General features: G+C 31.2%; 1 long non-coding RNA gene across 1 annotated transcript; it reads left to right on the top strand.

Annotated features, from left to right (window-relative positions):
- Positions 1 to 6,127: 6,127 nt before the first annotated feature.
- LOC149201571 (uncharacterized) lies at positions 6,128 to 8,776 on the top strand. Its single transcript, XR_016253445.1, has 3 exons — positions 6,128 to 6,336; positions 6,441 to 6,544; positions 8,419 to 8,776. It is a non-coding gene; the product is annotated as an uncharacterized LOC149201571 (long non-coding RNA).
- Positions 8,777 to 10,513: the final 1,737 nt, after the last annotated feature.

Here is a 10,513-nt window from a genome sequence, read left to right as displayed (position 1 = left end):
TTGAACATAAATCCAGGGTTTACCACAGCGTTCTTTATTTATGACTTTCTGCTGTCGCTGAAATGATTGAGCTATTTATTTATGTTTATGTTCTTATTTCGAGTATGGAATGCAAGTTCTTTTCGTATGGAATTTTCATATTCTTTCCCTGTTGAATGCATGTTATTTCATACTCTGTTTATAATATGGAAGCTAGATTCTTTCTTGTTTTCTATTAAAAAGGAACAGTTATTTCAATCTCTGTCTAAAACACAGAACTAGTTTCTTTCTTGTTTTCTGTTAAAAGAACAGTTAGATGTCTTTCATCTATTTCTATTTTTCTCTACACAGAAGAATACCAGGAATATTTCAGTAGATGTATGCATTATAAGCCATACCTGCTTCTCTGCAAACCTACTTGTAATGCTTTCCAATCCACCCATCCGTAGGAAGAGTTCTTCTTTGACCTTCCACCCCCCAGCACTTGCAAGTCCTTCTCGACTGCAGTTACACTGGTCTCGCCAGTAAACGCTATCTGATCCTAACCAGACATAGCGTACACAGGAAAATTCTTTTCCTCTTATGCCATCTGATCCTAACCAGACATAGCATGAACATTTTCTTTCTTCTCTGCCATCTGATCCTAACCAGACTTGGTAATCTTTCCCCTTTTTCCTCTGGGGCCTCAACTACCTCCAGAAGGTAGTTAGGGTTCCATTGTAACTGCTTCCACAGTTACTAACCATGATTAATCATAGGCTCAGTTCAAATGATACAAACACAATTGTTTTTAATTAACATAAAATTAATAACAGAGTTATATATACTATTTCAAATAAACTCTTTGTCCATAATTACTTTTACTATTTACTAACATTAACTTTTCACGAGGGATGTTACAACTATTGATCCAGAATGGATCTTGTTAAGTCAAGTCGGAGTTTTCTATATGTTTGAAGTCCAAGATGGACATACGTAGAAAAAATGTTCTTGACATGTGTAGAGTTTTAACATCCCAGTTGCTCACGAAATCAGTGCCAAGTCGAAGAGTTTGACGCGCTGATTCTGGTGGTATCTCTGGATTCACATTCGGCCTCTGTATGAGGGGGAAAATGATCGTTGAAGTTTATGGTGAACAGGTGAAAGGGGAATTGTTGACCATGCGGCATTCACGTAGTTTGACACGTGGTGATGGTCAATTCAACAGGTCAAGGTTCATCTCTGGTGCATATCTCAAGGTGAATGGTGATATTTTGGGTTTTGGTTGGTTAAAGATTCATATTATAATTCATGGGTGCATTAATAAGTTTACGGTGCAGTTGAAATCCTATGGTTTCTAAACCATATGACATACCATATAAGAAAATAAAGGTGCACAATTTTTTTAATGTTAAAACATGCTTAAGGTTCAAACTATGTGTAAAAATCATGGTGGGCACAAGGGATAGATATGTTTTACAAACCATATAGTTATATGATAGGTGGGCGCAAAGAATTATGTTATCAAACCATGGTGGTAGAATATGTAATGAAACTATGGAAAATACGCAATATGGCGGAGTAAATAAAAACTTATGGAAAAAAGGTTATAAACTATGGTGTAGAATTATAACAAGGTATAAACAAGTTCATACATGGCAGATCCCAGTCTAGTCACATGGCAGGAAGGTCCAGTCACACGGTGGCAGAGTTAATGGCCATGACCACCGAAGAATGTGAAACTCGCTAAAAAAAGTACCGAAGATATGGTGTTAAACCATATTTCAAACATATATGTTAAAGTCTGATGGAAATATATATTAAAACAAAAACTATGGCTTTTATACAACGTGAAGGTGACAACCATGTGGCTCAGTGATATAGCATGACAGGGATGAGAACACACATTATGTGGTTCAGTCAAAAAGCTGGAGCAGGTCGAGACCACCGGGGTTAAATGCCAGGGGTTTGTGGTTCTATAGATCGTCGGGTATGCGATTACATCAAGAGTTATTAGGCGTGGAGATGTGTCACATGACACAGAGATGCGGGCACAATTAAAACAACACCGTCGATTTGTTGCCATGACCATCAAAGGTTGTGAACATGGAGTATTGAGTCAGCATTGCCATGGGATATGCCATCGAATCATTGGGAACAGGTAAGGAGTAGGTCCAATTCACATGGAAAACGATGTACGATTATGTGGCATGAGGTTACCGCTGAAAGCAATTCACAAGGCTGTGGGTTGCCATAACACTTGACCACCACACTGACCGAAGCTGAGTTATGATATGGTCTTTCACCGAGCTATATGATAAAAATTTGGATTATCAGTGTAACAAAAGCCACCGGTCCAGTCTATATGCGCCATGAATAAACCTTAGGAAAATACATTACATCAATGCGCGAAGGATATTGTATTCGGTCCACCCTTTGCAAACCATACACATTATATGGTTAGACCATACTAAAATGAAATGCGTCAAAGCTAATAGTTGTTATAACTATAGTGATAAGTGTAATTTTGTTATTGCACCGAGTATAGGTTTTTCCACCTAATTAAAAATAATTGCCATGTATAGCCCAGTAGGTTTGAACCTAGAACCTGGCAGAGGCATTATAAAAGGATAACTATTGCACCACTGCAGAGGGGGGGTTGAACAATGAGCTCCATAACAGAGTCATATTGGTGCCTGTAATGTTCATTTGAGCATATGTTGGTCATCCTTGGGCCTTTTTGCGAGTGGAGGCAGGCGTTGGAAAGCTGAGATAGAGGCCTCCTTTTTGACAGTCACCAACAATGCCTGCATGCATAGTTCAGCTGGGTGAAACTCTATGTAAAGAAGCAGTTCGAAATCATGTCAGAGGCAAGAATTTGTGAATTTTGTTTTTGGATTTATCGAAGCATCCGAAAGCTAATTTGGAAACTTGAAGAGCCGAAACAGGGGTTTTGATAGGTTTTGGATTCAACGGCAATACTTGTTTGTTAATAGCAACAGTGAATTCCATAGAATTTTGTACCTGAATTATGTCTCACTTAGACAAGTGGAGATGAGGTAAATAATCAATGTATTGATGACACTCGAATTATCGATTTTAGTAGAGGTCAGAGTTATTGTTAGAGACTCTATGTTTTTGTTGCAAATGACAAGTCCTTTGAAGAATGTCAAGTGAAATTGCGAGATTTCGCTAAAGGAGAGAATTTCCATACTGGGGAAATAGCTGCAATTGCATCAAAAATTTTGATGTACCTCTTCTTATTCATTGAAATACAAGTGGCCTAGCCTTTTAGAGTAGGGCCCAGAGAGGTAGCCCAAGGGGGGTGAACTCTGTCAACAATCTTGGTGTCTTTCTATTTGGCATTGCATGCTTATGTGTGTCATGTCCTTTTTGGATAACTTGTTGAGATGTATTCAATTACTGTTTCAAAAGGCCCATTTAAAACTTGCAAAGTGTCAGGTGGTGATCTAATTTTGCAATTTCATATCAACTATAGTTTTCTTTTGTGGCGCAAATCAGTAGGTAAGGCTCCCTACCTGGTTTGCGTTGTGAATTCATTTATTTCTTAGTTAGGTTATCTAATTAGATAATTTGTATTTCTATTTATCTATATATTAATATTTTAATTCTCTGTAATTTTAGTTTTTGAACTTTCATATGTTCTTTATTGAAAAAGTGTGGATTCCCTATAGAGGTTGGGCACTGAAGGTTGATGAAAAAAAGTGCTTTTTAAGGAATTGTAAAACTTTTGATGCTTATGCAAAACAAAGTATTGTGATAAAAGATCATAAAATTGTTTTGTAAATGTAATCCTACTGATCACACAAGCCTGTAGCATTTTACTTTCTTCCTGATTGAATTCTATCTTTCAAGTGTAAAGTGTGGATCCCCCCCTACAAAAGTTAGGCATTGAAGGTTGAAGAATGAAAGTGCTTCTTAATTAATCATAGAATCATTTTATGACAAAAAATGGAATATGATTGGAGTCCACAAAGTTGTCTTGAAAACATAATCTCATTAATCCAACAAATCTTTGTATCCCTTTAATTTCCAGTCTGATAGTCCATTTTATTGCCAATGCATGCCTTGGAGCATTAGATTGTAAAAGTTCTTTCATAGCTTGAGAATATTTTATGTACTAGTTCCACACATACAATGTTATATTTAAAAGTTTATGACCATAGATTGACAATTAAATATAATGGAATTTAAGTAGCTTTAACATTCTCAAACTAAAGGAGATTGTATACAATCAATTTTGAGCAACCTCCTCAAGTCAAAATAGGTTAGCATAATGTAAATTTCCTCAAATTTGATGTCGAATCTAGGAACCCTCTCCAAATTTAACAATAGGGGGTGACACCAAATCTATTTTAAATATCCTTCTCAAAAATCAATTTTGAACAACCTCCTTAAACACATTTTATGTGGATAAACTTTCGAAAATCTAGGAAACCATTCAAATTTGAGGATATAATCTTAATATGAAGCATGTATATCATAATAAACACATCTTAATTGAGAAAAAATTACAAAATGACTCATTCTTCCTTATGGATTTCAAAAAATCCCAAGAAAGTCACATTAATTTTATATTAGGAATTGAACAAATTGCATATGTCTCTTTTTATTATTCTTATTAATAAATAACTGATTTTTTCTTTATTTCAATTATTTATTTTCTTTATACAATTAAATAATTTACCGAAATCTTATATTGAAATATCTTTGTGAAGTATACTAATTGTATATCTTCCACACTCAATGAAATATGTTTACGACTTTTTTGAGCTGTAATGTCAATAATAAATAATAAATGGAGCTAGCATACTGAGAATAAGATTATTAATATCTTTTATTATTATAATTAACCAAATTGATATATTCACTTTTATTTTTAATTATAGTTGGTATTTTCTTATTTAAAAAATATTATTATAGTTGGTATTTTCTTATTTAAAAAATATTTTATTTTTCTTCTAAAAGGTACATGTGTCAACTCGATATACATAATGTGTTTGTGAGCATACTATTATTATTTTTTACTCTTAATTACTTTTATCCTTTTCAAGTTTGATATAAAGTTATATTATTTCACGTGAACATTGAAATACTTTATTTATGTTTAAGAGCAAGAATGAAATATTCTTACACACCTTATCTTCTGAGTAGTAATAATGCATTTAATTAAAATTAACTCATATATATATATATATATATATATATATATATATATATTATTTATAGTGAACATTAAAAAAAAATTGTTTAAAAACACTCAACTAAAAAATTTAACATTGAACACATTTACCTTATTAACTTTCTAAAAAATAGGAAAAAAATATTATAAAAATTTAATATTAAATTTATTTATTTATTTTCAAATATTAAAAACCTTTTCATAGAATTTCTAAAATAATTATTAACCTATTAATAATACTTAAATTTATAAATAATAGTAAATTTATAAATAATAGTAAACATGAGTGGGCCAAAGTTTGGGAAGGGAATCTGCTGCAATGAATCTGCCGCAATCGGGTTGTCCCAAATAGGAAAAAAGACAACAATAATAAAATACCATACCCAAAAATAGAAACGGGGACTGAAAAACAACGCAGCACTGAAAAACAACGCAGCAGGTAAAAAAAAGCAACAACAATATCAATCATAAATTATAAAATAATAATACCGAGTTAAAAGATTGGTTTAATGAAATATCAATCATAAATCATAAAATAATAATACCGAGTTAAAAGATTGGTTTAAAAGATTGGTTTAATGACTAGTAATTAAAAGATTGGTTAAACTTAAATTTGAAGGCAACAGTCCAAAAACCCAAGCATAAAACTCAGGAATGAGCGCGGCTTAATGAATGAAGGAAGAATGCGAGGGATCGGTGGTGATTGTCATGAATGGAGAATGAGAGGAAGAAATTGACATAGGAAGAGGAGGTGATGGTAATTTTTGCAATACAGTGCATAAACAACAGCAGGGTGAGCTCGAGCTCGAATGGATTAAAGGTAATTTTTCTGTTCCTTTTAATTTGTTTGTCGTTCTCTCTGTTTGGTTAACCAGGGAGGGAAAGGCTATTTTTATGTAACCTCACAAATCATCTTCTCTGTTCAATCTACAGGTTAATCATCAATCATGGGTGTTCATGGGTGTTGTTTCTCTCTCAAGCAGTGTGTCTGTCTATCTGTCTTATGGAGCGCTCCATAAATGTTATGTTCTGTTCTGTTCTGTGTTGTACGTCCTGTGTAGTGTTGTGGTTGCGTCTTGTGTAAATGTTTGTGGTTTTTTGTGTCTGTTAATTGAGAGAGAAAGTCCATGCAGAGGAGAATATGCACTGGTGGCAAATAATGGAATGCATCCAGAGTGAGTTAGTACTCATGGCAATGTTTTCTTGAACTATTTTTAAATTCATTCTGCCAGGCCCTTCTTTATGTTTTTTTTCTCATGGGTTGGAATTTTATATACAGGAGTTGCTGGAGTAGCGGTGCTTTGGGAGCAGAGAATGAGGATTTGCCAGCGCCCATCAGTTTGCAGAGTTTCAATCGAAAATGAAAATTTCCTAAGAAGCCAGGTTAGTATGCTAAAATATCTCGCCCCCATCTGTGGTCATCCTTCCTTGAGATTTCTATTTGTGAATATTTTTCCATTTCCATTTAGAAAATCTAACTACCCATGGAGTGCATCTCTGTCATCCCTTCTATATGGAATTTCAGTTAGGATTTGTGGGGTTCAAATTATTTTGTTCTTTCTTCAAGCCAGAACCGTTTGAATTTAATACCCTGAACTTTCTGTTACACCTCCTAGTACAACACCTGTTCTGCATCGATAATCATCACCTCTTCATCCATGTGTAATTTCCAAGCCCTCATGGATGTGTTGAAAGCGGATCATATAACTGGTTAGTAGTCAATGAATTGTAGTCTGGTGAAATTCCTTTTGATGCAGGCGTTAGTAGTCTGGTCTTATTATTGTTATTATTTATGATGCATCTGAACGCTTTAGTAGTCTGGTCTTATTATTGTTATTATTTATGATGCATCTGAACCCTAGGTTGCGTTACCAAAATCTTTGTTAACATTTTGGAATAATTGCAAGAAATTGTGTGGTAATTTCCTCTCTACTTAGCCCTAGTACATAATACAAGTTAGGTTGCGACGGTAAAAAAATCACAGCCCAACATCTCAACTGTTATATAAATTCTATAGGGTTATTTGGAATGGTAAACTGTTCTCGGGTTTCCAACAGGGAGTGGCACGGCCTCTAAAACTTCTTCCCGTCGCACAAATTTTCATTGCATAGGTAAACTTGTACCGTTTTGTTGTGTTGTAAGTTTCTAGAGTTCGTCAGTGCATCTGCTTCTAACCAGGCTGCTTACACTTATAACAACTCTATAGGCGAATAGTTCTAGAATTTTAATTTATTTATCCAGGCTGCTTACACTTATAACAACTTCATAGGCGAATAGGGGTCTCCTTTGTCAGCTGTACTTTATTTAACCCGATAAGCCTGTCTATGTTCTAGAATTTTAATTTATTTATCCAGGCTGCTTACACTTATAACAACTCCATAGGCGAATAGGAGTCTCGTTTGTTATCTCTCTGCTGGTTATGAGACGAACCCTTTTGTATTGCGCATGCGCACTCACAGAGTGTCATAATGATGGAATAAAACAATCATATAACTTTGACAACCATCTCCTAAAAAATGGGTCACGTTGCAACTCTCACATAATCAATTTTCTTTTTTCATTTTTCTTATTAATTGAATTACGTAGTTGTATTAATTATACATTAAAAGTTTTTTTATTTAAATTTATTTAAATTTCCAATGTTTACTCATAGAAATATATTTAGTATTACCTAGTTTTATTAATTTTTGCTTTAAGATGTTTTTTCTTTCCATGGTTTTTTATTAAATTTCTAATATTTATCCAGGGAAATATATTTACTAAGAACCTGCATTGTCCATTTAGAATTTCTAAAATAAACATCTACCACATTATTCATTATTTTATTTTATATTTTAATTTGAAAAATATATATAACATTTAATTGTTGAAAATTTTATTTACTAAATGAAATTTTACTGATTTTATTAATAAAAATATGTTATTGTTGTATTGAAGTTAAAAGTTACCAAATGTGCTTTTTTAATTTACTTTTAATATGTAATAGTTAGATTTAATTGTTATTATGTTAAATTTATAAATTATGTCATATTTGTATCACTTTATATTATTAATATTATATTCATATTTTTTCTTAATATTTTTCATATGCATTATAGGTTTATGGTGTTATATATATATATATATATATATATATATATATATATATATATATATAAACAATGGATTTTTTTTATGAATTGTACATTTAGCTATGTTACAAGTTGTTAGGAAAGATTTGTATACTAACAATATCATTTCAATGTTGTATGTTGCAGAAAATTTATCAATACCAAAGTTGCTCGAGGGTGGGTGGAAGACATTATCTGTTTTTATGTTTTGTAATGTTTTAATTAGAAAAAAATATATATTTTTTGTTTAGATGGGCCCATCAAAGAATATACATGAACACAAACTATCATTAATAAAATGAGTAGACCTTTTTTTTGTGTTGGAGGGGAATTCAACCCCTCCAAAAGGCTCTTAGGAAGGTTAAGTGGTAACCCTCCTTTGAGTTGTGTTCCTTGTGCTCATGGTATGATTTTCATGATCTTTATTTTATAGTAACTCCAATATGCACAAACACAAACACATCCTTTTATTATAATAATAATTTATAAACATGTTTTAAACATCTTCCCAACATACACATAAATAGCAAAATCAATTTTATTCTTATATCTCATTTAACATTTTTTTCAATGTTTTAAACATCTTTCCCACATACACACAAATACTAAAGTCACTCTTATATTTCACATAAAATACTTAACATTTTTTCAACATTTTAAACAACTTCCACACATACACACAAATAGGAAATTCAATCTTATTGACATAAATTATATAACATTTATAACCTAAATTTATTTATAATTTTTAATTTCTATAATTTTTCTTTTTTTGGATTTTGAATTTCCTTTGATTTGTTTTTATTTGTTTACTTATATATTTTTATTTTAAGTATGTCATTAGGATATTTATATTATATTTTTCCTTTTTCATATATATATATATAATTTAATATTTACATTTACATTGATATTTTTATAAATCTAAATTAAATATTAATACATTATTTAAATCTAAATTAAATATTAATATATTATTTAGAGTGTTTGTGTTTGTAAATATTTAAATATTTTATTATTTATCTGTATAAATTTACTATATCTAAATATTTGTGTATTGGTTTTATTATTTATATATAATAAATATATTCTTGAAGGCTTATATATTTATTTATTTGGGTTATAATGTATGCTTTGGATTTTTTATTTTGTATGTATATATGAATATATTATTTTCAGAATATATGAAATAATAGTGTTTGCATTACTTGTATGTACTTCTTTGGAATGTTTATTCTTCTATGCTTATGAATGTCTCATTTTGCATGCTTTTGAGTATTCTTTATTTGTATGTCTATGTGTTTATTGTTTGAGTATGCCTTGAGTGTTAGAGTGGCGGTTTCATTGTTTGCATGTGTTAGAGTGGTAGTTTCATTGTTTACAAGTATATATAGTTATTTATCTTAAAAAGTTGTTTGTATTATCTTCAGTGCTTTTCAGTATTCCTTCATTATTTGCTTTGTGTGTGTATTCTCTGAGTATTCTTGTGTATGGATATTGTTTATTATTTACTTGTATGTGTATGAATGTATTCTTTGTTGTATTTGTATGAGTATTATTCACTTGTATTCTAGATATGTGTATGAATGTATTCCTTCATTATTTTCTTTGTGTGTCTATTCTTTGAGTATTCTTGTGTATGGATATTGTTTACTTGTATGTGTACGAATGTATTCTTTGTTGTATATGTATGAGTATTATTCACTTGTATTCTAGATATGTGTATGAATGTATTCCTTCATTATTTGCTTTGTGTGTGTATTCTTTGTGTATTCTTGTGTATGGATATTGTTTACTTGTATGTGTCTTAATGTATTCTTTGTTGTATTTGTATGAGTATTATTCACTTGTATTCTAGATATGTGTATAAATGTATTCCTTCATTATTTCCTTTGTGTATGTATTCTTTGAGTATTCTTGTGTATGGATATTGTTTACTTGTATGTGTATGAATGTATTCTTTGTTGTATTTGTATGAGTATTATTCACTTGTATTCTGGATATGTGTATGAATGTATTCTTTGCTGTATTTCTATGTATGTGTATGAATATGTTCTTTATGTCTATATAAATATATTCTTTGCTATATTCGTGTGTCTCTTGTTTACTTGTATTCTTGGTATGTGTATGAATGTATTCTTTGCTAAATTTGTATGTGTCTTGTTTACTTGTATTTGTATGAATGTCTTCTTCAACTCTTTCGTATGCGTCTTATTTACTTGTATTCCTTGTATGTGTATGA

Source organism: Pinus tabuliformis, chromosome 2_1 (genome assembly GCF_031772625.1).
Source record: "Pinus tabuliformis cultivar Carrire ecotype Pingquan chromosome 2_1, CPIR1, whole genome shotgun sequence".
Lineage (NCBI taxonomy): Eukaryota > Viridiplantae > Streptophyta > Pinopsida > Pinales > Pinaceae > Pinus > Pinus tabuliformis.
The sequence above is the reverse complement of the archived record's forward strand: the minus strand, read 5'-3'. Positions and strand labels throughout refer to the sequence as shown.